Raw genomic sequence first — 25,969 nt, forward strand, 5'->3', positions numbered from 1 at the left:
AAATAGTCAATTCTGGTGAATAGGGACACATCGGGAACAGTACATTTTGGTCCAATTAAGCTATTGCTCCAATTACCCAAAGTTACAAGGAAATGGTTAAAAATGTATAAAGAAGACAAACTGCCGCTTAACTGAATATCAAGTTACGTATTTAAATAAAATACAGAACAAATTAGAACACTACCAATACTACTACTGTACTGTAAAACTGTAAAACTAAATTATCTTGCTGCCTATTTCTCACCAAATATCAGTGACAAAAATTATTGCTTTTTACCAGAAACACACTCAACTGACACTATTCAAAAACTGTTTACTCTAAGCAAGATGCAGTCACCAATGACTGCACAAATTCATACGACTGACACTAGTAAGAAACTGTTCAGCACTTCTCTCCCAATTAAGTCACATAGTGTCCTAAATAAATGAATTAAATCCTGGCTATTTTCTCTTTTTTTTTGTTAAGAGTTGTGAATAAAAAAAAGTTAAGTAATTCCATAGTTTATGTGTTTTTCATTCTGGCTTATCGTTACTTGCAAATGCCTTATTGTTAATCTGCCCATATCTGCCCGTACAACTGCTCGTTAATGCTAAAATCTAAGTATGCGGCAGCAACGCAATGCATAAAAGCATGCAGACATGGTCAAGAGTTTACTTGTTATTCAGATCATATATCAGAATGGGGAAGATATGTGATTAAGTGACATTTCCATGGAATTATTGTTGGTGCCAGATGGGATGATTTGACTATCTCAGAAATTGATGATCTGTGATTTTCACACATAGCAGTTTCTAGAGTTCACAGAAAATGATGTGAAAAATTAAAAAAAAACATCCAGTGACTAGCAGTTCTGTGGCTAAAAATGCTTGTTAATGAGAGAGGTCGGAGGACAATGGCCAGACTGGTACAAACTGACAGGAAGGCAACAGTAATTCCAATAACTACACGTTACAACAGTAACATGCGGAAGAGCATCTCTGAATAAACAACTTTTCAAACCTTCATGTAGATTGGAAATAGCAGCAGAAGACCACAAACATATTCTCAGTGACCACTTTATTAGGTATTTAATAAATTGGTCACTGAGTGTACATAATATCACTTTATAGTAAACTCAATTAAAACCACACAGCAATTTTCTTTCTCTATGCTAAACAGTATGTAAGCATTAATTTCAAATTACTTGTATTATGAATAACCAAAGAAATAATTTGCAGCATAAACACAAAAAAAACCTGACAAAAGCAGAAAATACAGGAAAAAGTGACCAAGTCAGGCAGCACCACTGGAAAGAGAAAAAAAGTTAAATTTCGGCTTGAAGACCCTTTGTCAGAACAGGGGAGCCGGCAAACAAGTTAGTTTTAAGTTGCAAAGGTGCATGATGGATGAAAAGGACAAAGGAGTTGTTTGTGACAGGACGTGACCAGTGTTGCCATGAGGATAAGTTGTGAAGATCATCCACTTGATAGATCTATGGAAACCATTGGAGAGCTAGAATACAATCAAAGAAACATACGAAGTCTCAAATTCATGGCTGTTGGACATGCTCAGCACTTCTCTCTCTGGAGAGGGACAGGCTAAGAAAATATTATAATATCAGAAATAGTCAGTTCTGCAGATCGTTGTAAAATTTAATCACAAGTACAGAAAGCTGCAACTTACCCAGTTAGAATGTGAGACATTTGTTCCTTGTCCTAACAGTAGTGGAGACTACAGACTGATGGGTAAATTGGCCAACAGTTTGATAATTAATCCAGCTCCTAATTGCAAAATAAGTTTGTCTGAGTTTGGTTTCTCTGTTGTACAGAAGACCGCATTCTAAACACTACAGACAGTGAGCAAGTGGCCCAATTAACCCATCAACTGGATGACCTCTACGGTACAATCTAGCACTATAGCAACTCTGACATCAGCTAACCCTCTCTGATTTTCCCTGTAACATAAAGCAAAACTTGTTTTATCTTTCCCAGTCCTGACAAAGGGTCTATAACCTACACATTCTACTCTTGTTTCTTTTTCCAAAGATGTCAACTTACTTGTTGAATGCTTCTACCACTTACCCTTTTTAGTTCAGATCTCCAGCATCTGTATTACTTCCTTTGCAATTAAAAAATTAACATTCAAAGAAACAATCTGATAAGCTTGTGTTTGCTTCAAGGCAGACAACCATGGACTAAAAAGACTATTCAGTATATTCATGATAGTTAGATGGAACAACTATATTCAGAACCCCTAGGGTTCTGAAAGAGGTAGCATTAGAGATTGTGGTGGCATTAGAAATGATCTTTCAAAAGTCATTGGACTCTGGCATGGTGCCAGATGACTGGAAATTGCAAACATTACTCCACTCTTTAAGAAAGTAGGAAGGCAGCAAAAAAAAATATATATATAGACCAGTTAGCCTGACCTCCGTAGTTGGGAAGATGTTAGAGTCAAATGTTAAGGATGAGGTGATGGAGTACTTGGTGACACAGGACAAGATAGTACAAAGTCAGCATGGTTTCCTTCAGGGAAAATCCTGCCTGACAAACCTGTTGGAATTCATTAAAGAGATTACAAGTAGGATGGATAAAGGGGATGCAGAGGGTGTTATATATTTGGACCTTCAGAAGGCCTTTGACAAGGTGCTACACATGAGGCTGCTTACCAAGTTAAGAGCCCATGGTATTACAGGAAAGTTAATAAAATGGTTAGAGCATTGGCTGCGAGGAGGCAGCGAGTGGGAATAAAAGGATCCTTTTCTGGTTGGCTGCCAGTGACTAGGGGTCAATGTTGGGACCACTTCTTTTTATGCTGTATATAAATGATTTAGATGATGGAGTAGATGGCTTTGTTGCCAAGTTTGCATATGATACGAAGATTGATGGAGAAGCAGGTAGTGTTGAGGGAACAGGTAGGATGCAGAAGGACTTAGACAGATTAGGAGAATGGGCAAGAAGGTGGCAAATAAAATACAATGTTGGAAAATGCATTGTTATGCTCTTTGGTAGTAGAAATAAATGTGTGGACTATTTTCTAAATGGGGAGAAAATCCAGGAATCTCAGATGCAGAGGGACTTGGGAGTCCTTGTGCAGACCACCCTGAAGGTTCACTTGCAGGTTGAGTCGGTGGTGAGGAAGGCAATGCCATGTTAGTATTCATTTCGAGAGGTCTAGAATACAAGAACAAGGATGTGATGCTGAGGCCTTATAAGGCACTGGTGAGGCCTCACTTTGAGTATTGTGAACAGCTTTGGGCCCCTCATCTTAAAAAAGATGTGCTGGCATTGAAGATGGTCCAGGGGAGGATCACAAAGATGATTCCAGGAATGAAAGGGTTATTATACAAGGAACATTTGATGGCTCTGGGTCTGTACTCGCTGGAATTCAGAAGGATGGGGGGTGGGGGCAGATCTCATCCAAACCTTTCAAATGTTGAAAGGCCGAGACAGAATAGATGTGGAAAGGATGTTTCCCATGGTGGGACAGTCTAGGACAAGAGGACACAGCCTCAGGATACAGGGGCACCATTTCAAAACAGAAATTCAGAGCAATTTCTTAAGCCAAAAGGTGGTGAATTTGTGGAATTTGTTGCCACATTCAGCTATGGAGGCCAGGTCGTTGGGTGTATTTAAGGTAGAGATTGATAGATTCTTGATTGGACATGGCAGCAAAGATTATGGGGAGAAGGCCGGGATCTGCAGTTGAGGAGGAGGTAGAAAAAAGGATCAGCCATGATTGAATGGTAGAGCAGACTCGGTGGGCCAGACGGCTTATTCTGCTCCTATGACTTATGGTCTTATTTTTGAACATGTAAATGTAAACCTATCAAAAAAAAAACAACTGAAATCTCACACATTCCAAAAGATAGCCATATGGGTCATTTTTCATGTTGATTTGTCTCAGCCAGCACCATTGACCAAAAGTTCCTGTCTTCAATAAAGAAAAGCTTATGGATTCCTGTGTGCATTATCAAGATAAAAATAGTTTATCTTGCCCAGCTTAATTCTTCTTTGCAATATTAAGAGAATGTATTCATTACTTCAGACACAGGTAGTGTATTTGCACTTTGTGGATTTTGTATTCATCATTGATATAGATATGATCTTAGACATTTCCGTGAGATGAGAGCTGCATTTTCTATTTAAAGCTTAGCCCTAAGAATCCTCCAGTGAAACCATATTTATCGGATCCTAGTGAGCATTTCTGTGCATGTAGAGAAACCCCACAACTACATTTTTCCTCAAACATATTGCATGGAATATTTTATGAGCTTATAACTATTCAATTTTTAATGCAGGCTAAACTTAATCAGTGTAAGAATTACAGAACTAACATTATTAATGATATTTTATGAATTGCTACACAATCTAAATAATTGAAAACTAATTTACACTTGGTAAATTAGTTCATTATTGTGACGTGCATCACTACAATAAAAGACTTGTCTTGCATACCATCCATACAGATCAATTCATTACAATAGTGCATTAAAATAGTACAAGGAGAGACAATAGTACAAGAGTCTTAGGACTCGCACCATGAGCTTCAGGAACAGTTAATACCCTTCAAACAGCAGGTTCTTGAACAAAAAGGATAACTTCACTCAACTTCACTTGTCCCAACATTGAAATGCTCACACAACCAATGGACTCACTTTCAAGGATCCTTCATCTCATTTTCTCGATATTTCTTGATTATTTATTTCCATTATTTTTTTCTTCTTTTTGCATTTGCAGAGTTTGTTTTCTTCTGCTCTCTGGCTGAATGTCCTAGTTTGGCAGTCATTCATTGATTCTGTTATAGTTGCTATTCTACAGATTTGTTGAGTATGCCCACAAGAAAATGAATCTTAGTGTTGTATATGATGACATATAATATATATATTTTGATAATAAAATTTACTTTGAAGTTTGAACAACAGTAGAATGCAATAGAATGCAGACTCAAGTAGCAGCTGAGGAAGTAGAAGCTCTGGGGTTTGATCAGAATCTGGCCATGCAGTCATCTGTGCATGGAAGCAAGTAGAGTAGGAAGCTGGGGACACAGCTTTCTGGGGCGCCAGTATTAAGAATACTGTGTGGTACAGAAGCTAAAAGACATTGGACCACAAGACCCTATAGAGGATAGTAAAATCTACCAAGAAGAAGATCAACACCCTCCCCCGACCCATCACATTTGTGACATCTATTAGGAGCGTTGTAGACAAAGTGCACAAAGCATTGTTGAGGATCCCTTCCAACCATTCCACAATCCCTTTAACCCACGACCATCAGGAGGAGATGCAGGAGCATCGGAACTAGCATTGCTAATCTGGGTAACAGCTTCTTCCCTCAGTTTGGAGACTAATGAATACCCTGCTACTACTGAGGTCTTGTCATTAGGATAGCGAGGGGCTTATTGTTTACTGTTTACATAGGCTGCACACTACACGCACTTTGAATTATATTTTATTAACTTAGTTTTGGTAATATTTTGACTTCTGTGCTGTGTGTGATATAGGTTTTGTGGGTGCACTGTGGTCTGGAGTTGTTTCATTCAGTTGTCCTGTATATATGTTCAGTCAGATAGCAATAATAGCTATTGCTATATAGCTATATGGACAGGAATATAGCCCATATATAACTATATGGATAGCTATATGGACAGGAAAGGAATGGATGGTTATGGGCTGAGTGCAGATCGGTGGGACTAGGTGAGAGTAAGAGTTTGGCACGGACTAGAAGGGCCGAGATAGCCTGTTTCCGTGCTGTAATTGTTATATAGTTATAATAAGCTTAAACAAACTTAAGTAATCATGGAAGAGCTGTTGCTGCCCATCCTTACTAGACTCAAAGCCCGAGTGTTGGGTACGGAGGCGAGGATCGGGCTAAATTTTCTTGCTTTTTGCAAATGGTTATACCTTTCTCTGCAGCACTGAGGCTATGAACCGATCCGGCTGCTGTGCATTTCTAACCTGCTGGTGTGATGAAATGGGGAACATTCCATCTGCAGGTCTGGAAATCACTCTGGTTCGGGATGCTGTTGGGTTGCTTCTATTGTTTGCATGTTGTGTGTTTTGTTTTCTTTCTCTTTCTCTGTACAGTGGTTTTTGGTCTTTTTTTTAGTTGAGTTATTTGGGTTTCTTGCTTTGTGGCTGCCTGTAAGCAGATAAAGTTCAAAGGTGTATGGTTTATATATTCTTCAACAATAAATGTGCTTTGAATCTTTGATTCTGGTCTGTAGGTGAGGAAGTCAAGGATCCAGTTGCAAAGGGAGGCATTGAGTATCACGTTTAGGAGTTTTGAGATTAGCTTTCTGTAGTCAACAAGCAATAGTCTAACATACATTAGGTGCCTTTACTGTTTAGATGCTCCAGAGACAAGTGTAGGTGCAGGGAAATGGAGTCTGCCATGGATGTGTTTTGGTAGAAAGTGAATTATAGTGCATCACAATTGTCTCTGAAGCTGGAGTTAAGTACATTCTCTACATATTGGTACTCTTTTGACAACACAAACAATCAGAAATCTCATGATGCAACATTATGCTTCTGGCTGCAAAACAACATTAAAATTTTAACTACTGAAATTATGACATAGCTGAAAGCTAGAATTTGGATCTGAACAGCAAACAAAGAGCATGAGGAAAAGCAATATTTGGGCCTCTTCAGCTGAATCTAATGTAACCTGCTGAAAAAAAGCAATTATGTTAAAAGCCAGTTTCACTTTCCAGATTGAATAGAAACTTTTGGCTTCATTTCTGCTTACCATGTGTTACATTTGAAGGAGGCAAATTTTGAGAACAACCACAGACAATTTGATAGTGTGAATCATCAATAAACAATCAAGGGAAGCAATCAATGACACTCTTTAGATGCAGGTAATAAACCTCAGCCATTTGTGACACAGAGCCACAAAAATCTCTCTTTGGCATTACAGCTTTAAAAATCTGAAATAATTACCAAGAATAAAATTAGATATTCTTGACTTTAACATTAAAGTAATGCTACCAGTCACGACAAAGTTCGTGACTGCAACATTGGTCAGCTAACTTTTGAAGCGCTATTATGAGATAAAGGCACATCTTGAATATCACTGGCTAGTACATTGTACAGCCATGGCAAATAACCAAATTTTTTTTTATAACAAGTACAGCACAACAGAACGTAATTTAGTATGTATTATTATGCTGATGAAGTCCAGCTGTATTAAACTCTGTGAGCATTTACCATCTGTGAGAAATGGTAGATTTTTCACATTGTCAGATGTAGTTTTTGTTGTATATTTTGTAATGTGCTGCTCAATATCAATTGTAATGTATTTCCTATCGTTGGGAAAATTGTTCTCTATCTTCAACATTATTTTTCTCCTTTATTTATGTTTTTCAATCCAATAATTTAAATATTTAATCCTGATGTGTGATTGTTATTTTCACAAATATTCTTGCTGTGGACCTGTAGGCAAGCAGTGCCTCTTCAGATCAAATGTGTGTTTTTTTTAACTGGACAAAACATAATTTTCATTCTCTCCAGGCATAGGTCATTCACTTCATATAATTTTTGGGTACAACACAGGAAAGGAATTGGTTTATATTGATTTTGTTCAGTAATGTGTGATAATGTTCCACAAAGTAACAAAATTTGTAATTATGATCATTTGCATTACTTTCACACATCCTCAAACATTCCATCTTACTACACAAGAATCTTAATGTTATAGACAAGGAGCTCTGGGCTTCCATTTTAACAAATACGCCAGTATCATGTGAACAAACCATTTTCAAATAATATTTTCATTTTTCTGGTTAGATATCAAAATGTACTTCTGATATATGCTATACACAAACACTGCACAGATTATAAATTATCACTTGTTAAATTCATATCATATTAATGCAAAAATTATAATAAAATACAAATTTGTACCAGAATTGTCATGATCAGTTACGATGTCCTGCATGCTATAACAGGCTTTAAAGCAAAATTAGGCTGTATCACTAGCAGCAAGGTGTCCCTCACCACTGAGCTCAATGTCTTCTTTGCACATTTCGAGCAGAGGTTTAGTGAAATGATACCACCAATCCCAATAGACCTTGAAGCATCTGTACCAACAATTACCATCACAGACATTAGATCGGCCTTCCTAAGTGAAACTGTGGAAAACATCTGTTCTGGATGGAGTCCCCATCCGCATCTTCAGCTCTTGCATGGATCTACGGGTTGGCGTATTTGCAGACAGCTTTAGACTCTCCTTGCTCAAATCTGGTGTTCCCTCTTTCTTTGAGTAACACTCCAGTGCTGAAGAAAGGTAAGGTAATAGCATGCCTTGGAGGCTTCTGCATGGGTGGCATCCACCATCATTGGTCATGGCATACATCAATTCCAGCTTCCCAGAAAATCTCGACCCACTTCAATTCACCTACAGCAATAACAGATAGATGCCATCTCATTGGCGTTACAATCATCACAAGAATATTTGAGTAAAAAAAATACACCTACTTCAGAGTCCTCTAACGCCTTTAATGGCAAAATTCTGAACAAACTCTCCTCCAAACTCAGAGACCTAGGACTCAGAATCCCTTTGCAACTGGATTCTTGTCTTCTGACCAAAAAACCGCAATCAATAATGATAGGCAACAACAAATATCTTCAACACCAGTACTCTTTACAAAGGTGCATCCTCATCCTTTTGCAATGCTCCCTATGCATTCATGACTGTGTGGTTAAATCTTGCTTCAACTCCATTTGTAATTATGTAGGTGACACCACCATAATGCACAGGATCTCAAACAACAATGAGATAGAGAAATGGCAACGGGAGTTCTTATTTATCACTTAGCTGATGAAGTATTATTCCTCCACACTGCTCAGCGCTTGTAGGAAACCTAGAATGAGGAACAAGCTGGCTCTATTTTAGGTACCTGAAGTTCAGTATTGATCACCAAGTGTTAGATAAGGTTATTACTCAATAGTCCAACCACAGACTAGCACTACCAAGTCCCAACATACTTTGATGGCAAATGAGGTTTACAAGAGATGGTGATAGGACCAGCATGAGGAAATAAATCACTCAGCTAAATCATTTGCCTATCATAGATACATCTGCTCTTTAGAGTACCAGTAGGAATGGCCATTGCAAGTCCTTATTGTGACTAAGCTTATTCTGAATGTTTCAGATACTTGTGGCTTTTGGCAATTCCTTCATGTGACGCAGAAAAAAAGGATCCAGGAGTACAAAACGTGAGATCAAAAAAATTGTGTTTGAGTGGAATTCTGCTGTTGAAGTGGAATAAACTGAAACCTCACACTAAACACCTGAAAGTGCTATGTCAAACTGGCACAGTAACAAGAACATTGGCATACTATGGACAAGGACTTTGACAAATGTCCCACAATATCTGGGGCGGGGTTGGGGGGGACACTGAGTACAAACTGAACTGGCACAGTCATATTTATTGCAAGTGTGCAGAAGAACAGAGCTGGACCCTGCAGCAAATGGCTCACCTGTGATTTCAGCACACTGTGACTACAGATACATGAGCTACAAGATGCACTGTAACTATTTGCCAAGGCTTCTCCAACAACACAGTCTCACATTGCAATCTCCATCATTTAGGAGGGAGAGAGCGGCAGATGCACTGGAACACTATCGTTGGCAGGTCTCCCAAGTCATTCACCCTGTTGATTGGAAACATATGGCGATGTCCTCACTGCGGCTGGATCAAAATCCTGGCACATCCCACACAACGCCACAGGAGCATTTGGCCCACATGCAAGGAGTTCAAGAAGAAAGGCCACTAGCCCGTTTTCTAGGGCAACAAAGGATGATTAGCAAGTGCCAGCTTTGGCGAAGATGCCAAAATGTAGAAACTGATTAAGAAAAAATGCTGAGCAATGATTTCTCAAATGATAAAACCTACCATATAAACTTCCACTGGTGGTATTTTCCATTCTTCACATTTATAATTAAATGAACAATGCTCTGTTTGTAAATCTTAATTGCTAGTAAGATGCAAATTCAAATGTTCATTGGGTTTAATTTCTGTTTTTCAGCTCCCACTCTATAATAGGGTCTTGTTTTTTTTTCCAAATGATTATGTCCCCCAGGACTATGTAAACATCGCTGTCATGTGAATGTTAAGAACAGCACAAGGCAAACATAACTGGGCCTCAATTTTATGCTGTACAAGAAAGGGAAACTAGCTTGGCACCATTGTTAACACTGAAATCCCCAAATCTGACTTCATTGGAGATTTGTAAACTGGGATTTTCTTAAAATTAGACTGAGAATTACTGCTAAAAAGAGAAGATCAGATAAGAGAAGGGAAAATGAATTATCATTGTTTGATTATACTGTACCAATATCCAAAACGTACTCAAGGTCTACTTTTCTAAAGATAAATTCCTTTCTATTGATGAAATCTAGTTGTATATTTACCAAACAAGTTCTTTACAGAATTGCAAATAACAGAAAGCAATATACACAGCTCTGTTCATTATAACAGTTTTAATCTCTACTCATTATTCACCCAGATATTCTCCGCAGGAGAGCTAGTTTTTAATTAAAGCATAAAATATCAAATCAAAAGAGTCCCACATAAGTCTGACATAAAAATACGTTTGGGGTATTAAAAATGCAAAGTTTAAAGCAGAATTTAGACTTCCTCTGTGAACGATTTGTAATTTACATGTTTAATGTTGAACATTTACACAATTTCTTATGGAAGGCATATACCCTCAAGTCCAAAATATGAAGAATTAAATAGGATTGCATGGAAGTACAAGTACAAAATTATTATGCTGAAAATAAATAGTAATATGGGAAAAACTGCACTTGCTTAAATGGACAAAACTACTGGCACTTTTAGTGATAGTTTTGTGCTTGTGTTATACATGTACTGACTTGCATTCCCTTTACCCACTTATAAATTAACCTCAAGCATTCTTAAAATATCATAGTATATTTAACATTTTTAAAGTAATTTTCCTATTACCTGTCAAGAAAAGCAAAAATGAAAGACATATTTTGCTCTAAAATATATTAAATCTAAACAGGGTTTGTTCATAATATAGAAAAAGTAAAATTGCAGACTTATTTATATTTCAATATTGAATAACAAATTGAAGAAACATTTAAATTTGCATCAATAAATTAAGTAAGACAAGAATATTTTTAGCAGCAATTTAAAAAAAATGTTCATTTACTTTAAGTTTCTTAGGGAAATTCTTAATGTTGTTACTAGATTATGAGCACAGTATTAATTATCTGAAGGACAAATAATAAGAAAGTAGAATGGAACAAGTAGCTTTCTTGTCCAACATATTTTATTCCTCCAATGATCAATAATTGATATACTTAGAAGCAGAAAATACTATATATTGGAATTCTGAAAGAAAAGAAATAATCAGTAAGTTGAGCAAAACAAGTTGACAATTCAGGTCAACAGCTTTTCAGCAGAACTAAGCAAAGTTAAAAAGCTAACGTGTTTTATGATGCAGACACAGACGTAGGGAATGAGGGCAATGACTGTGGTCGGGAGATGGGGAAACCAAGGTAAATCGCATTGCAGATCATGGTGATACCAGCTGAAAGACAATGGTATGGACTGTTTAATGATATAGGATTTCTCTGGAGCAAATGAAAGGATGGAAGGGAAAACAATGACAGAACTATGAGATAAATGTGGATAAAGTATGAAGATAGCATTAGGCATACTTGTCCTAAAAGGCCAATACAATAAATATAGAAGCTGGATGTTTTGATGCAGCTGAATAAAACATTGCTCAGGTAGCAAGTGAAGCATTTTTTTTATAGTTTTAGTTACCACACTATGGGAGGAATGTGGAAGTTTAAGACAGTGTGCGGAAGAGATGCACCAGGAAGTTGGCTAGAATGAAGGAGTGTGGTTATGAGGTTGAATAGCCTGAGCTTATTCTCACTGAAATGTAGCAGATAAATGGGGTGTCCCTTCAGAGATCTATAAATAGGGCATAGACTGAGTAGACAGCTCTGAGGTTGAGTGAGTCTAAAAACTATAGGGCAGTGCTTTAAGGGGAATATTTTTTGAGAGTGCTGAGGATAGTGGTTACATAGGATCAGCTGTAGAGGAAGTAGTAGAGCCAGCCAGTTACAGCAGTTTGGATAGTAACCTGGATCAAAAGGGAGTAGAAGAATACAGAATTAATGGGATTAGCACAAATTGGCATGATAGTCATAATGGAGAAATTGAGCCAAAAAGCCTGTTTCTGTGGAACTCTATGACTCTCAATCTCAGTATTTCAAAGATCCTACCAAGTTCTGGCCTTGCTCTCAATATGTAAATGAAACAAGTAAGTGCATAATCTAGATCAGTCATAGCTGCACAGTCCCAGAAATGTCACAGTCACCACACTGCACTGAACATTTCACCAGCACCTCTTGAGGGTTCAAACTACGGCTTTTGTCTAAAGCTGTACATGAGCCAGTTCAGGCTGAAGTATAAGCCGATTCCACAATTTATAATGTTCACTATACTTAGTTCTCTCAAGAGCCTGAAGCTACTGAGTTGTCTTCTTTCACCCCTGCATCTTCATTGCTGAGTCTCTGATGACCACATTGACAGGCATGTGCTGCCTCTAGCAACTGGAGATTGGTGCACATTGCCAAATGTTCATTTCAATATCACAGTGGCCCCTGAAAATCCAAAGACCTGCATAAAGGTAAATTTGCTTTACATTAGTGCAGCATTTGCTCAAACTAACAATCATAAACCTGCTCCTATCAGATCATGTTTTTTGCTTTTTAAGATGTAACTTGCACATTCATAGTGAATGGAAATATTCATTCTGGTTTAAGGTGTTGCTTTCTTTTTTCAATGAAGGAACAGAGATATAATGTTAATTTGGAATGGTGTACCACTGGAAGTAGTGTTCCTTTACACCTGCTGTGCTTGTCCTTATTGCAGGTACTCAGTGATTTAAGGAGGAGCTGTCAGAGTAGTCAATGTGGCTAAATATTTTTATTGAACTGGCAGTATGGTGGTGAAGAATTTAGTGAAACGGGTTTGATCCTGACCTCCGGTGCTGCTGGTGTGGAGTTTGCATGTGATTCCTGTGAGTGAATGGGTTTCCATTACATGCTCCAGTTTCTTCCAAAGTGTACTGCTAGACTGACTGTCAACAGTAAAGTCAACCTGAGTGTGGGTAAGTGGCAAAAGAACCCAAGGGTAGTTGATGGGTTTATGAGGGAGAATTGTTTGCAAGGCTTCAGGGAAATAGTGTGAAGGCAATGATACAGATAGGATTGGATTGCTGGAAGTTTATTTATCAGGTTTATTATCACCAGCATGTGACGTGAAATTTGTTAACTTAGTAGCAGCAGTTCAATGCATTACATAATCTAGCAGAGAATAAATAAATAAATAAACAAACAAACAAACAAGTAAATCAATTACGTATATTGAATAGATTAAAAAATGTGCAGAAACAGAAATACTATATATTAAAAAATGTGAGGTAGCATCCAAAGTTTCAATGTCCATTTAGAAATCGGATGGCAGAGGGAAAGAAGCTATTCCTCCAACTTTCAAATCCCTTACTCACTCTTCCTTCAGTTAGTCCTGATGAAGGGTCTCGGCCTGAAACGTCGACTGCACCTCTTCCTACAGATGCTGCCTGGTCTGCTGCGTTCACCAGCAACTTTGATGTGTGTTCCTGAATCACAGAGTGTGTGCCTTCAGGCTTCTGTACCACCTACCTGATGGTATCAGTGAGAAAAGGGCATGCCCTGGGTGCCGGAGATCCTTAATAATGGACACTGCCTTTCTGAGACACTGCTCCCTAAAGATGTCCTGGGTAAGTAGCATGGATGATATTATAATGTATGACTTGTGAATCCTAAAATATTATCTCTGTGCCACAATGGTCCAGATCATTTGACCCACATCTGCGGCTGGGTCTCTGACTTCTCTCTCAACTGCTCCCGAGGTTTCTGATCACCTTCTCAGCTGTTGGCACAACTTGTTCCAGACCCAGGTTCATCTGCTTCAGTAGCAGATGCTGAAAATGAGTCCAATTGTTCCCCTGGCCTGAGGCAATAAACTTCAATATGTAGTGAAAAAAAAGATAGTTAATAAAGTACAACACATCAGAATCATTTAATGGCCTGGTTTTTGTTTTAAATGCACTCCACCTAAGAAATAGAACGTCAACTAAAGTATAGCTGAACTATTTGTAACCTCAATCCTATATTCTGATCTACCACATAGTAACTTTTCACCTACTTGCTCACAAAGAACCTATTTGCCTTAAAAACATTCGAAGGCTCTGATCAAACTTTCCTCTGAGGAAGAGACTTCCAAAGATTCATGACCTTCTAAGAGAAGGAAACATTGATGTTACCTCTATTTTAAATGAGTATCCACTTACTCTGTTTTAAACTGACTCCTGTTCTGTTTTCTCTCACATCCTCTCCAAATCCAATGGAAATGATGGAAATAATCAGCAGGGCAGAGTCATCGGATGAAGGGTTTACTACCTGAAATGTTTACTGTGACCATCCAGTGTTTTCTGTTTTTTATTCAGATTTCTAGCATCTGTTATTTTGTTTTCTTTTGAATTTCACACTCTACATCCACCCTGACCAGACACTTCAGGATCTTACAAATTTCTGTCAGCCTTCTAAGTTCCTATCAATATGGATAAAAGGAAGGAGTGGAATTACCCTAAAGATCTTTTGTGGCCAGTGATGGCACAATAGGGCTTAAAGGTCTTTTCTGTGCTGTAAATTACCATTACTCTATGATCGTTATAGAGATAGGAAGCAGTTGGCTGTGTTAGAAAAATTAAAAGATGGCGAAATAGCTCAAGGAAAGCATTATTATTACCTTATGGCATTCCTCCCGCACATTTCTAGTAGTTCAGTGTAATCATGCTTTATCTCAATATTTCATAACTCATTTCCCACACATCTCTTGCCGCCATACTAGTCTGGATATATACCACAGCTCATTTATTTTTCACCCACACTGTTCTAAAGTTTAATTTGTTAATCAGTTCTGAACTATAAAGCAAAATTAATGATGCAAACAAAACTTAAAGGCTTGGTTATGGGGAAACTGGAGTACTTGTGAGCTGCTAATCTTCAAAGATGGATGAACTAACTTCCAATTAGGTCATCTCAAATTCATCTGTTCGGGTCATACTGAATACTGGTTGTGAAAGGATATCCAAACAGGAATTATTTCACCTACACTACCAGAAGTATATTTGGCCTGTTGCCAAATTTAAATAGCACTACTTATTGAATAAGTGAAAGGTACTCTAAGAAGCTGCTTTACATGATCTGAGCAATTTTACTGAGAACCTAGAGGCCATGCACTGGGAAAGCAGCAGAACCCTGGAATATATCAGAAATACATCATCTCATGCATTGCCCATCCACTTGCTTCATCAGCCACCTCAGAACCAACAGATCTTGAAAGGCTGCAAGTAATCCTCAAACCCAAGGTTGAATAAATTAGTTCTTTTTTTTTTCCTGGAGCGTAGGAGAATAAGGGAGATTTGATAGATGTGTACAAAATTGTGAGAGGTATAGACAGGTTAAATGCAAGCAGGTTTTTCCCAGTGAGGTTGGGCGAGACTGAAACTAGAGGTCATATGTTAAAGGTGAAAGGTGAAATATTTAAGGGGAAAACTGAAGGGGATCTTCTTTACTCAGAGGGGAGTGTGAGCATGGAACGAGCTATTTGCAGAAGTGGTAGATGCAGGTTTAATTTAACAGTTATGAGAAGTTTGGATAAGTACATGGAAGGGGGGGGGGAGGAAGGAGGGCACTGGTCCAAGTGTGGATCAATGGAACCAGGCAGAATAGCTGTTTGTCACTTCCAGATAGGCCGAGCGGCCTGTTTCTGTGTAGTGCACAGTAGTTCACTGTAATTAAAACAGTGAAGTAAGAAAGGAAACAATATACTGTACTCAGAACTTTACAATATTTTGTGAATATTGTAAAAAAAAAGGAGTAAAATAAAATTAACCTTTACATTTAGTGATATGAGACTGGCAACCCTGGATTTACTGGATTAATTGTTCCTTTATCATTCATACAATTTTCAAATACACTTTCTGATTCAAAAGGTATAACAAAAAGACAGGCCAACTAAATTAAAGTTTCCCTTGACACAAAGTAATTGCTGAAAAAAAAACAATGTCACTTACTATGCCAGCCATACTGTACTGTTTAGTGAAAATACAAAACAGATTTTTAAAAAAATTGACATAAAGTAGATAATATGGAATACAATTACAGCATGATGGAAAATTACGTTTAAAAAGTGATCAAGCTCTGACATGACTACTTAAAAGAACAGTGTAACTTACTCCTTAAACATTTTGCAATAGCAAATCCTAGTATCCACATTCAAAATATGTGACCACAGCCCTCATGGAGAATACCAAGTATAAATATAGAGCAACCTATTATTAGATGCCTACTACAATTATTGTCATGTAATTAATAAAAAGTCAACAAAAGGATCAAAATATGAAAATAATGCTTTATGAATTAAATTATAGAAAGCGTATTTCCAGCCAGAAGAACAACACTACGTGCCATAACCAATATGTAGTATGAATCCACCCACCCAGTACTCAGAATCATGACAGTCTCTTCATCTCTGCTGAAGCCAGACCTTGACGGCCATTTTGTTGAAGTGGAAGAATACATTGGCTCCCACTTTGTCACAATGGTTCTCTCAAGTGTTGCTATGTCTTAGTTTGGAGAAAATTATAAGTTGAACCTTTGAACCTATGTTTGATTTTGAGAAAAGATGGGGTTCATTTGCTCGTTACTATCATTTGAGTTAATTGATAGTTTTCCTCCACAATCTAATTGTAAATATTTGGTACTTTTTTTTTCTTGCTGGCGGTTTGATGCTTATCTTTAGAAGCTTTTTGTATGATGCATGGCTCCAGTGTTGAACACCTAATGGGGGTTTTTCCCCCACTTTTTCTTGCTTAGTAAGGTTTTTTTTCTCTTTTTTATGTCACCAAAGTTTTTTCAATCTTTAAAATAATGTTTTTTTCCTGGAGACATTGTAAGCGTTGCTTACTTCGAAGTACTCTTGTTAATTTTGGATAATAATAATAATAAAAAGATTTGAAAAGAAAGAAGCCAGACCTTGGAATGCTAGCCTAACCTTAGGTTCACCCTGTACCAGGGACCCAACTCTACATCCAGGTTGATTGAACCGGTGGGCATGTGTCTGCTGTAGCAAAACACTCTATGACACAAGTATCATGGTACTGGTGGGCACACATCTAACACTGTATAGCATTAAGATACAATATTGGACACAGATAAGGCTTTGCAAATTATTTGACCCAGTAGTGAGACTGTGTGACACTGGTGCACATTACTGGTGGGCTTAGGTCTGTCACTGTATAACAGTGAGATCAAGTTCTGGGGAAACAAGTATTCCATTATATGGCACCTGAACATGATATTGGTGGACACAGGTCTGCCACTGTGGAACATTTGAGCACAGAGCAAAATATCATGTATCTACATTGATTCAAATAAAAGATGTTTTTGAGTGGTCCTGGAAGTGCTTTGGATTGTACATTTTGGCCCTCTCCACAAAATTGTTGTGCATCATTGATCCATCTTTATTATCAAAATATTTAATTCCTTTCAAAAAGGAAGATCACATCAGAACAGCTTGTAACTGAGATCAACGTTTTCTTTGTCCAGGTGAATTCACTAATAATATTATGTGCAATATCACAGAAAAGTCTAACACGTTGTCAGGGGTATTGATTGACTTGATGTGAATGGATTAAAGCAACTGACAAAGAAAACTTAACACAATGTGACAACATTACAATACCTAACATGTAATTTCTTTTGTACGTAATATCTTACACACCAAATAATAAAGTTTCATTCACAGTGATGGATTCTTAATGTACACCCATTAAGGCTATCTAAAACAGTATCACAATAACCAATAGACTGATTTACACGAGTAACGATATCTTCATTTTATTTTGAAATCAACTCCATTCAGACCCAGAGGAAAAACATTTTCCTCGGAGGAATAAAATGAAGTTAGTAACACCTAAATGAACAAAATGAGCTGGAGTCTGTAAACTGTCAAAATGTTAACATGAATAATGGTTACAAATCTATTTACTGAGAAATATGTGCCAGATTGCAATGTGTGATTAGCACAAAAAGCATGTCATTAATTTTCTTCTGAAATATTAGCAATAACCAATCTACAACCAGATGGATTCGACAGGGGACAAGAAAACTGAAGCAAGCATATTGATGACAATACCCAGCTTTTTATGTAATATTGAAATTAAGTCAGAAATCACGTCAACCAAAATGAAACCACAACATAGAAATATTTATTTCATTATTTCCAGAAAATGATTATCTAACCTCTTACAACATCCATAATTTACTGAGTATAAATTTAGTGTGGGCAAGGATAACTAACCATTTACTCTGATAATACAACAGTTGATGGTTATCAAAACAGCTAACCCAATGATATCTAATATTCCCAATTTATGTGTGTTAGAACATCAATGGCCTACTGTATTCTGGTGTGTAGAGATCAATCTTTATCTAATTTTTAATATTCCAATGAGCAACTATTGAACTCATTCCTTTGTGTTTATAACACCCTCAAACTGATGTTGCTCACCAATTTTGAAAGTATTTTTCATATTTCAAAGCCAAAATGTGATAACGGCTGTCACAGTCCCAATACATACAACCTTCCATGTCCCAGCTTATATCAGTTTATTGCTACTGATAACTGTTTCTGTTTAGTCGATATCTTATCAGACACTCTGCTACATGAAATGTTGATTATACATGTTCTGACTTTTACAAATGAACATAATATATCAAAGGCCTTTCAAAAGTTATACTGACTATGCAGTTAAGAAAGTGGTTACGTGGGCCAACCCCTTCACATGGTATTTTTGTTCTACAAGCTGGATTCAACTTATTCACCTTAGTCACACTCAGTTATAAAAGTTCAATATTCCCTTTCTTCTCTTGTTAAAATATATTTTATCTTATTACTGTACTTGCTTTAATTTCACTGGTGTCTGGTTTTGCTCCTCTCATAACACTGAAAGACATCTTCACATGGGCTATCAGAAACAGGGGATTTCAAAAATTAATTAGAAGGCCTCTCTTAGATCACGCCTTAGCGCTTCATATGAGAAAACAGACACAATTAATTTCCCAGTGGATAAACCTACAGGTTTAGCATGTCCTTGTACTATTTTGCCAGAGCTTCAGAAACACCCTTCAGTAATATGCTAAACTTTATCAATATTTCTCATTTTATTTTTCTTTTAAGCAGCAAACTCTGTCATTTGGTTTGCCTTAAAAATATTTAAAATTGTGTTTCTATTTTATGTGATTATTGATTTTATTTAGGGATACAACACAGTAACGGGCCCTTCTAGCCCAAGGAATCTGTGCTGCCTAATTACACCCATGTGACAATTAACATACTAATTCATCTTTGGAGTATGGGAGGAAATAGGAGCACCTGGAGGAAAACCATACTATCATGGGGAGAATGTACAAATGCATTATAGAAAACAGTAGAACTGAGTCTGGCTCACTCTTGCTGTAAACGCTATCAGTGACACTACTGAACCACCCTATGGATTTGAATGCTAAGATGACTTTTTTGTATTTTGTACTACAAAGTCCTATTGCTTCCTTCCTCCCTCTTACTAACTACTTCATACAAAGTTGTTATTTTTCTTAAAATATAATCTCATATTTATCCCAGCTGCAATTTATGAGTGAATTATATGTCAATAATAATTGTATATTTGTGCTTTGCAACACCCCATCTCCTCCTCCATTTACTGACCACAGCAGGCTCATACCACATACAAGTCAGGGTAACAGATAACAACTAGCATTAAATTAATAGGTGAACATATAAAACATTCAATAATTTTGATTTTCAGATATGTTTAGAAGATAAAATTTGATTTACTATCTAAGCCACAGAATGTGGTATTTATTTTGCTGACACACTGAGAATTAATTTGAAAGCGTACTGATAAAGGAGTACAGGAGGTCAAAGTTTACAAAAATGATAAATCATTGTTCTTAAGCACGGATGTTAAATGACAATTCTGCCAAAACAGCATGTCAAATTGCTTGAGATAAAATAACTCACCCGAACATCATCTGGATAAACGGACTCAATCTTCAATCATTTCATTGAAATACTGAAAGATATAAAGAAAGTTTAAAGACTTAACAGAAGGAGATATGTATAAAAGGAAAAGAAAACATCAGGAGTACAAAAACAAAGATTCGAATATCACTTTCAGATACGTATGTAATTAGTCAAAATTTTTCCATATGCATTTGTTGAAGTTAGCAAAATATTTCAAATAAACATTCGTTTGCATTAAGTCTGGATTCTCTGCTAAGTTCCTGGCAAAATATTTGGGCATTTGAAATGGCGTCAAATTAAATATTTTAGTGTTAGCATAAATTATTTAACAATATTCAACTCATCAAATTTTCAGCTTAATCTCTATGGTTGGTTTATTTATATGAAAATATCTTGAAAGCAGAGTAAAATTCAGATACATTCATATCATAACCATAGTTTTGGAAATGGATATTAGTTCAGCAAGTATAAATGTTTCAAGCTAAAATTGACGGGTTTCAATGTCAGAGTTGTCAAAGAGTTATACAAGAGTTCATAGAAAAATTTTGCAAATGTGGAAGAAATTTCACCATTGTGTTCAAGTAAATAGATGTAGCAGAAAATAAATATCTTTTCTAACTTGCAGGGCAGCTGATGAAGAAAGTTACAGCTTCTTCAACAACAATAATATTGCTTCTACAATGGCATTTTGAACGCACCCAAATTTTGCTGGGTTGGTAGGAACCCACTCTCTCCAAATCTGCTGACTAGAATTTGTAACCGTTATTGAACTTGGATATGGGTCAAAGTTCAGAGGTAGGAGCCCAGAAATAGGATTGTGCACTGCTGTGTATTATGCAATTTATTTTCGGTGAGAGACCTACTGTAATGATAAACAAGGAGCTTATATTTTGGGTTTTGATGAACAAACATGTGAAAGTGCCTGGAAATGAGTTCAACATATGCGCTTGGGATAGGGCACCGTGGCAGCTAGTGCAACTCTATTACAGCCTGGGACATCAGAGGTCAGAGTTCAATCCAGACATCCTCTGTAAGGAGCTTGTACATCCTCCCTGTGGAATGCCTGTGCTTTCTCTGGGTCATCTGGTTTCCTCCCACAGTCCAATGACCTACTGAGTAGGTTAACTGGTCATTGTAAGTTGTCTGGTGATGAGGTTAGGGTTAAATTGGGGTTGTTGGTGGGGGCGGGGGGGACTGCTGAGCAGTACAGCTTGAAAAGCCATAAGGGCCTATTTCGCACTGGATCTCTAAATAAATTTGAAATTAAATGAAACATTGGTCCTTCTATCATTGTTCTACCGTGTCTGCAGTGTTGAAGCAGGTTCTCATGAAACTGTAGCAAGTGCACACACCTGAGACTCTTCACTACTACTTCATGTAGGTTTGCTGAGCAGGAGGCAGATTATAGATTCTGAGCACTGTCAACACACCTTAGGAGCTACTTAAGTACTTACTCTGACATGGCAATTTTCCAGAATTCAGAATGTGGCCTCTTCTCTACGCCCTACTGATACGCAAGCCTCCTCATCAACTAGTCCATCTTTTGCTTAATCCCTCTTCCATCCCACCTATCAGTCCATTGGCCACTCAACCCCTCATTCCCAAAGAAAACTCTAGAAGTCTTTACAGGGTAAAGATGTTCTCATATTGAAATCTCTTTATTCCCATTTGAATTTATGATGCTCATGTTGTAAAATATCATGAAATCTCTCACATTGAACCTGTGGAAACAAATTATGTAACCTTTCCTAATTTATTTGCCCATTATGAAACAATGATTTTTCCTTATTCATAAGTTGAAGGAATCTTACTGAGATATTTGTTACGAGAAATTAGTCAGAATTTATAATAAACCACACGAAGTTCAGGCCCCATTGTTGACTAAAGAGCAAACGTTAACTTCTCGATTTATAAAGAAAGGCTTTATTTCCCACAAGCAGATACTTATTTTCTATTAACCAAGATTTCTAACCAGCCTATGACTCACTGATAAAGGAGTGGAAACAAGTCACCTTTGACCTTGAGAGACTACTACTGGAGAAAAAAAGAAATGCAAATTGAATTGTATTTTATAAAGTCTTGAGTGTGTGTTTGAGCCATGCCTCAAAGGGAAGGAAAACAACCAAAATAGGAATTTAAATTAAATCTGACCACTCTTACAATGGATCAAAATTTGGCCAATGTAGAGAAAATATTTGTTTTTTTTTCCCCTATACCATACCTCATGCAAAACAGTTTAACTACAGAAATAGTTTGTGTTTTTGAAGTTCTCAGCTTTTGACCTAGACACATGGTTGAAATCACAGAAAATGTCAAGGGTGTATCAACAATTAGATGATTACACTACCTGAAGCTATTGAGCTCAGTGCAGCAGTGTATTCAGTTAATTGAGAAACAAGTTGGTACAGATACTTTCCGAAGATGACTAATGACACAATTTAAACTCAAAATTTCCCATAAAACACAAGATTAGAAAGGTTCTCAGATATTTGGGCTTGATGCCTATGTACCGGCACAGCATAAAACTTTCTAGAATCAGTAGCGTAGCAGTTAGTGCTACACTAATACAGCTTGGTGCATTGGAGTTTGGAGCTCAATTCCAGAGCCATCTGTAAGGAGTTTGTACGTTCTCCGCGTGACCGTGTGGGTGTCCTCTGGGTTCCTCTCACAGTCCAAAGACCGTGCTAGTAGGTTCATTGGTCATTGAAAATTGTGATTAGGTTAGGGTTAAATCGGTGGGTTGTTGGACTTTGTGGCCCATTAGGCAAGGAGGGCATGTTGACGGATGGATGGATGGATAATTTATTTCTGAATTGATTTCAGAGCCCATTATGATGAGTCCTCTCAGGGTTCTGTTGGTAAGGCATTGTGTATCCTGATAATCAAACTTTGGGTCTCTTAAGATGCTGTGTTAAGAGAAATGTAGCATCAAGGGGAGGCTGTAGTCTGGAGAGTCTCAGGTATTACATTATTAAAGGTCTAAAGTAAAACTCAACATGTCCCCACAGTCACTCCAAACCCTTCCTGCACTTAAGGACACTCACATGCAGAGAAAATTTGCAAGGAATATACCAGGACTGAGAACCTAAGTTACTGGTTAAGGTAGAGTAGGTTAGGACTTTATTTCCTAGAGCATAGTAGAATGAGAGGAGATTTGATGGGTGTAGACAAAATTTTGAAGGGTATAGATAAGGTAAATGCAAGCAGGTATTCCCACTGAATTTGGGTGAGACTATAACAACGAGGTCATAGGTTAAGGGTGAAGGATGAAATGTTTAAGGGAAACATGAGTGGGATCTTCTTCACTCAGAGGGTGGCCACAATGTGAGATAAGCTGCCAATGGAATTGATGGATGTGGGGTTAATTTCAACATTTTAGGGAAATTTGGGTAGGTACGTAGATGGGAGGGGTATGGAGGGCTATGATCCAGGTGCATGTCGATGAGACTAGACAGATTAATAGTTCAGCATTGACTAGATGGGCCAAAGGGCACATTTCTGTGCTATGGTGTTCTATGATTCTATGACATTTTGACTGCAACCTGAATCAATGCACACAACTGGGTCCCACTGAGCTCTTGTTCAACTGGAAATGTTTCAGTGAAGCCTTATGTTGAAACATAGGCAGGGCTCCCTGTGCTCCATACACCCTCCAGGATGTATGAAGATGTTCAGCCTTATCACAACCCCCAGTCCCAAGCTTTCATGTACTTACAGCACCTACACAAGGTGGCTGGGTACAATCCAACCCAAGCTAAGCCTGAGAATCTATAGTGTGTTTTGATGCCTGACTTGGCCCCAGTATATATAATCTGTGCTATTGAGCTTATGTCAAGTTGGCAAACTTTAACATAACATGATTTTTAAATAAAGCATGGCTTTAAATGGTAAAATTGCTGCATAATACAGTACTGAAACGTGCATTACAAATTGAATAGATTTAAATAAATCCGCATTAAGTGATTTTTTTCTTAGCCGTGGCACCTGTCAAATCACAATAATCTTGGGTGAATAACTCTAAGAGACTCTAAAGAACAGTTTCTCACCAATGACTCCTGGATGGAAGGACTTCTAAAAAGGCTCAAAAGATCCACATCAAACATCTTGTCAATAATCACTCTACACACACACAAAGTATTATTTGCTATAGAGCATCAAGAATGCTTGCTGCTTAAGAGTCATTGCAAGCATAAGTTGGCATCTTCAAAACAAGAGGGAGGAAGATAAAGATATAAATGCATGAAAAAGAACCATATGATTCAAAACTGGGGAAGTTTGAGGCATGCAATCCAAAGTTATTTCACAATTCTAAATTCCAAGTAGATAGATCATAAGGACAATAGACAATAGGTGCAGGAGTAGGCCATTCGGCCCTTCAAGCCAGCACCGCCATTCACTGTGATCATGGCTGATCATCCACAATCAATATCCAGTTCCTGCCTTATCCCCATAACCTTTGATTCCGCTATCTTTAAGAGCTCTATCCATCTCTTTTTTGAAAGCATCCACAGACTTGGCCTACACGGCCTTCTGGGGCAGAACATTCCATATATCCACCACTCTCTGGGTGAAAAAGTTTTTCCTCAGCTCCGTTCTAAATGGTCTACGCCTTATTCTTAAACTGTGGCCTCTGATTCTGGACTCACCCATCAGCAGGAACGCGTTTCCTGCCTGCAGCGTGTCCAATCCCTTAATAATCTTATATGTTTCAATAAGATCCCCTCTCAGCCTTCTAAATTCCAGAGCATATAAGCCCAGTCACTCCAATCTTTCAACATATGACAGTCCCGCCATCCCAGGAATTAACCTTGTGAACCTATGCTGCACTCCCTCAATAGCAAGAATGTCCTTTCTCAAATTTGAAGACCAAAACTGCACAGACTACTCCAGGTATGGAGTCACCAGGGCCCTGTACAAGTGCAGAAGGACCTCTTTGCTCTTATACTCAATTCCCCTTGTTATGAAGGCCAGCATGCCATTAGCTTTCTTCACTGCCTGCTATACTTGCATGCTTGCTTTCAGTGGCTGATGTACAAGAACACCTAGATCTCGTCGTACTTCCCCTTTTCCTAACTTGACTCCATTTAGATAATAATCTGCCTTCCTGTTCTTACCACCAAAGTGGATAACCTCACATTTATCCACATTAAACTGCATCTGCCATGCATCTGCCCACTCACCCAGCCTGTCCACGTCACCCTGCATTCTCATAACATCCTCCTCACATTTCACACTGCCACCCAGCTTTGTGTCATCGGCAAATTTGCTAATGTTACTTTTAATTCCCTCATCTAAATCATTAATATATATTGTAAACAGCTGTGGTCCCAGCACTGAACCCCGTGGTCCCCACTGGTCACCACCTGCCATTCCGAAAGCGACCCGTTAATCGCTACTCTTTGTTTTCTGTCAGCCAGCCAATTTTCAATCCATGTCAGTACTCTGCCCTCTATACCATGTGCCCTAATTTTGCCCACTAATCTCCTATGTGGGACTTTATCAAAGGCTTTCTGAAAGTCCAGGTACACTACATCCATTGGCTCTCCCTTGTCCATTTTCATAGTTACATCCTCAAAAAATTCCAGAAGATTAGACAAGCATGATTTCCCCTTCATAAATCCATGCTGACTCGGACCGATCCTGTTACTGCTATCTAGATGTGTCGTAATTTCATCTTTTATAATTGACTCCAGCATCTTTCCCACCACCGACGTCAGGCTAACTGGTCTATAATTCCCTGTTTTCTCTCTTCTTCCCTTCTTGAAGAGAGGGACAACATTAGCCACCCTCCAATCCACAGGAACT

At 37.8% G+C, this 25,969-nt stretch overlaps 1 protein-coding gene across 6 annotated transcripts in view; it reads right to left on the bottom strand.

The window, feature by feature from the left end:
- Positions 1 to 25,969, bottom strand: part of chl1b (cell adhesion molecule L1-like b) — a 986,835-nt gene that overhangs the window by 728,867 nt on the left and 231,999 nt on the right. For all 6 annotated transcript variants that reach the window (XM_072280601.1, XM_072280605.1, XM_072280603.1 and 3 more), the window contains one exon: positions 20,162 to 20,213. The gene's annotated coding sequence lies outside the window, so the exon portion shown is untranslated. The remainder of the gene's footprint in view (positions 1 to 20,161; positions 20,214 to 25,969) is intronic.

The sequence above is a fragment of the Mobula birostris genome, chromosome 16 (assembly GCF_030028105.1).
Source record: "Mobula birostris isolate sMobBir1 chromosome 16, sMobBir1.hap1, whole genome shotgun sequence".
Taxonomy (NCBI): Eukaryota; Metazoa; Chordata; class Chondrichthyes; order Myliobatiformes; family Myliobatidae; genus Mobula; species Mobula birostris.